Source organism: Rattus norvegicus, chromosome 7 (genome assembly GCF_021556685.1).
Source record: "Rattus norvegicus strain SHRSP/BbbUtx chromosome 7, alternate assembly SHRSP_T2T, whole genome shotgun sequence".
Taxonomy (NCBI): Eukaryota; Metazoa; Chordata; class Mammalia; order Rodentia; family Muridae; genus Rattus; species Rattus norvegicus.
In genome coordinates, this window is record NC_141540.1 from 129143034 (window position 1) to 129148142 (window position 5109).

At 47.2% G+C, this 5109-nt stretch overlaps 1 long non-coding RNA gene across 1 annotated transcript; it reads right to left on the minus strand.

Moving 5' to 3' along the window:
- Nucleotides 1-4727, minus strand: LOC148004923 (uncharacterized). The gene is made up of 2 exons (XR_015626173.1): nt 4638-4727; nt 1-235 (listed from the first exon to the last, which is right to left on the minus strand). It is a non-coding gene; the product is annotated as an uncharacterized LOC148004923 (long non-coding RNA).
- Between the last annotated feature and the right edge of the window lie 382 nt (nt 4728-5109).

A 5109-nucleotide genomic window follows, 5' to 3' on the forward strand; every position in this document is an offset into this window, starting at 1 on the left:
TGGACTTCAAAAGAAAATGTTTATTATAGCTCGAGACATTAACCAGGTACTGGGTGCTTGGTGGTGGTGAGAGATAGAAGCCTGACCCTCACCGCCTCAGGAGCCGCTCCGTGGCCAGGACAGCAGTGAGTGCGAAGCATAAGCTTGTCTTCCATCACTGTAGGTTTGTATTCTCGCTTTTTTAGTTCTGTAGCGTTCTAATCTCCTAAGGCCTTTGGGGTGGGGTGATGCTAGCCTGAAAAGACCAAGTTTGGGGGCAAATCTGAGCTCTAAAAGAAACTAAACCGAAAATATAACCCTTAGTGGGAGCACATGAGGGGACACTTAAGCAAAAAGAGTCTCAGATACCAGGCCATTCTCACCTGCCCACAATGCCTGGTCACAGTTTGCACACAAGTCCTCACCACCAGAGAGTCAATCGGCTGTGGGCTGGAAACAGTTCAACATTTTTTTTTCCTTCACTGAACAAGAACCTTGAACTCTTTCTTACACTAGTCCCTATACGACGTAGTCTGGAAGCTGTTGACAGAATGTATGGATCTCACTTAGCCTTCTGAGAGGTCAAAGGAGACTTAAAGCACACAGAGGCACATGTGCAGATCAGTGGAAAACACTACACTTCACAAAGAGCCCACCCACCGTGCAACACCCAGAGAACATCTCAGAAAAGAAGCCGGGAAGAATGAAAGCATCGGAGGGTGGGAAAGAGTGCTGTGAGATGCTGGGTTCTAGAGAGGACAGCATGACTGTTAGACATGTCAATCAATACACTGCTACTATGATTACATGCACAAGATCAAGCCAAATAAATGCACAGCATGAATTGAGGAGGGCCCCGTGAGGCCACGCCCTTAGTGAAGGAACTATTTGAAATTGAGGATTGCTGGGGGAGAAAGAGTCATTCTCCTCTGGGAACATGGCCTCTGGTACATTGCCTGAGCCCTGGTGGATAGCCCCACACCCATACACATCCATGCAATATTAACTGGATTCTGGGAGTATTAATAACAAAATAGAGAACACGAAATTGGGAGGGAGATGGGGTGAGGGGCATTAGGGGAGTCAGAGGAAAGTGATAGAATAGACATGATCAAAATATGTTGCATAACATATTTTAAAGAGAAAACACTACATTTAATGCATGGATGTGACAAACTGAATTTTGCACTGTGCTGGTCAATTTCTTTTTCAACTTGACACAAGCTAGGGCCATCTGGGAAGCAGAAACCTCAACTGAGAAAATGACCCCATTAGATTGGCCCCTAAGCAAGTCTGTGGGGAATTGTCTTGATTGATGATTGATATAGAAGTGTCTAGTCCATCACCTCTGGGTCTGTCTTGAAGGGAAGTCAGGGAAGAGGCACAAGCAGAACCTGGAGGCTAGAACTAAGGCAGAGGTCATGGAGGAGTGCTGCTTACTAACTTGCTCCCTATGGCTTGCTCAGCCTGCTTCCTTATACAACTTGGACCCAGGGGTTCCCTCTTCCCTGAGGTCCCTAGCTTGGTTTTCTTTGGCATTGTCCAACAGAAATGAATCAACTGACATGGAGTCTAGCAACCCCAGCTTGAACACTGGGGAGAAATCTTGCCTCTTGTTGATATTCTCCAAGTTAAAGAGGATAGCGCAGTGTGCCCAGCATTGACATCCTACAGTGTGGCAGGCTATCTAAAGATGGTTGGTACTTGAGGCAAACACAGGCAAGATGGAAACACTGTCTCATTTCATGTAAGGGCATTGGCATCTTGGGAATTTTGTATCCTTGGGGGTTTCATTGTCAGAGCAGAACCCTGGGAGATAAGGAAGTGCTTTTATACACAGAAACCAATGTTATCCTGTTATCCATCTAAGACGCTGCTAGAAGCAAGGAGATCTGTCCTCTATACTTGGAACCTCTCAGACCTGCATCCCCACCTCAGAGTCAGTCAGAGGCCCCAACCTAAGACAGCCACTGCCTGGTGTAAGTACCCGGGGTGGGAACAACCAAGACAGTCAGTCATTAACAGAATGAAGCATTCATGTCGTGCACATGACTGGTTACACAGTTGTCGATGGAGATGGATGAGCGCAGAGGCTTCTCGTAAGCGTGTGCGTTGAATACAGATCCGGATGATTCTCATTGGAAATATGAGAGTAAGATTGGCACATCCTTACACTAACTAAAATTTCTTGACTCCTCAAGAACAGGCAGATGCAGAAAAGACAATCGAATCAATGAAGAGCCTCAGACAGAGCTGGAATCACTCTGCCATGTGAGAAATGTAAATTTGATAAATATAGATTTCAGTTAAACATACCATTAAGCAAATTGATAATTAAGCCAATTAGTTTTAGGCAATTTGACAGTTAGTGATGTGGCTCGGTCCCAGCAGGAGAAGCAGCAGTCAGGCCTGGGGTGACAGGGGACAAATGCAGGGAGGGGGTCTCTTCAGTAGATTCCGAGAGTCCTAGCTGTCTCAAGTGGGGGACATGTCTTCAGAGCTCTTTGTCATGAAGATAGGAATGATTGTAGTACCAGCTATGCCCCACTTGGTGAGGCAAGATGCAGCTGAGGCCTCTGAGGGAAACTTAACTCTAGCAGGGTCTTGAGAACACAAACACCATGCAGCCCCATGCTAAGCTGTGGGCAGCTGTGGTACACTAGGCCTTTAAGACTAGTGTTTCCTTTAAAGTAACACAGCAGAACATGGACCCAGCACTGCAATACTCCTGACTCCGGGACTCAATCCCAATCCAACCTCTCTTTCTCCCCACAATTATCTTTGTATTAACGTGTGGAGACTTCCATTTCTGAGCATGGCAGTTGGTGATTTAGCCATAGAAATCTATCTCCGGGCCTGGTGGCTGCAAAACCAAGAGAGAGGTGTGAGCAGTCACCTCCCCAAGTCCTCTTGTTGGTTTACAGAGAGTCACTTTCTCACTGTGTCCTCACCAGGCCCTTCCTCTATACAGGACACCCTCGTGCCTGTTTCCATTTCTGTTCATTTGAAGACTGCATCTATGCATCCCTGATCAGAGCCTCCAAGATGATGACCTTGTTCATCTCCTCCTAGGCACAGACCCCAAATATCATCATAGTGGTGGCTGGCACTCCAATATGCAACCCTGGGGCACAGTTCAGTCCACAAAGCTCTCACCTTGTCACATTCCCAGTGGAGGAAGTCTGGATCATTTCCCACTGCCCTGCCCTAGCTATGCATAGACAGGAACAGAAGAACGGCCCTGAAGATGGTGACAGATGGAGAACTGAAGTGCACACAGCTCTCAACAGCGCCATGGCCAGGGGCTGTCAACTGTTCCTTATGGCTTGAAAGTAGCATTTGGAATAAGTCTCACTTATAACAGCATAAAACAGGCACTCAATCCCAATGGCCAGAGGAGGTCAGGCTCCTATTGGACATCTACCCCTACATGGACACAAGCACATACTCCCACATGTATAGTTACACAGGCATGTGTGTGCACACTCTGGCACACATACTTATGCATGCACACAAGTGCACACACACAAACTCCTGACTTTTCCCTTCCATTCACTGGTGATAGCTGAGCACACATTGAAGTTAATTTTATACCTTTAATTTGCTTCTTCTCAGCTTTAGGTCACTCTATCAGTAGAACATTGGTAATGTTAAAACAGACTCTCCTGAAAGTGTGGCCTGCCTAACTCAGTCAGCCTGTAGATCTGTATTATAGCAAGAAGCCTAGCAGGACTCATGCTGAGTAGAAAGGATGTCCCTGGTCCCCTTAGAAAGGAAAAGGCACATGTGGTGTCTCAGGGCCTGACCACAGGCCAGGAGAAGCACTGCTTGCCCTCCAGTGCTGAGGAAAGCAGACCCACAGCACAGAGTCGTGGTGAATCGTCAGCGCTGCTCTGGGTCCCTTCCGGCATCCAGAGTTCAGTCTTCATGTCCTCAAGTACCTCACCCTTCATATGACAGATCTCTGGACCAGGGGGTCCTTCTCAGCGATGATGGCCATGGGATGTTCAGGCCTCCTAAGCAGCCGCACCCCACTCTGATACCTGGGTCAGTATCATCCCTCACAGCAGCAAACTCTTTTGTAGGTTTTTCATAAGGAAAGTATCTCATATCTCATATCTCAGTGTTCAGAGCCAGTTCGCTGGCCCATTTTCTCCCAGCTGTTGCCCAGGGCAATAGTGACCTGGATTGATGTGCCCAGCACTGTAGCCTGCAGAGTGGCATTTGGCTTAGTGTCTCAGAACTCTCTTAGCAAGCCCAATGGGGACAGACTATGGTTGGCATGATATCACCTATAAAATCTTGACCCACTCTGGATCCAGCCTTGTGAGAACAAGAGAGAACTCAACCCACATCCAGAGGTGTGGGCAGCTTGACAGTCCATGGATTTATCCAGCCTGGTATGTCTGGACAGACTCCATATGTCTTCAGGACAGAACTGTTCCCTCGTGTCCACCATTATAAGGAAACGTTGGGCCTCAGGCAGCATGGGTACAGCTCCCTCTCCTCACTCCAACAAGGACTCCAGCAGCTAGGGGATGAATGCCCTTGAAGAGAAACTTGGCTTTGAAACACAAGCATACACTACTCCATTACTTTCTCTTTCACATAATTTAACTTACATTTAAAAATCAAAAGCACCCCCCTCTCTCTCTTACCTTATTTAAGGGACAAATCTTTGTTTCTTCTCATTTGAAACAAAATAGTAACCCATGACGGCCCTGACCTCTTCTTCTGCCTGAGCTCACTGGAGTAATTGTCTTCATGTTCCGGAACTCTGCATCAAATTGTTGTACCTCAGAGCCCCTGACCACTCACATTTAACCAAGGAGGCAGAAGGCTGCCTCCCTTGTGACTGACACAAAGTAATTAGTTTGTGAAACTGTTTCTGTGTGACAGGAAAGATTGGAAAAAAAGACAAGCAAACAAACTCAGGAATGGCCTCCTATGCAGACGTCCTCCCCATAACCCTCCTCCTTCCTGGAGCAGCATCACACAGAAGCCTCCCACAGAGGCAGAGAGGAAAAAGCAGACAGCATGACTGGCCATGGCTTATCAAAGCGCCAGACAACAAACGTGGTCCAAAGCCTCCTCCACTGATAGGTTGGTTGGTTGGTTGGTTTGTTTGTT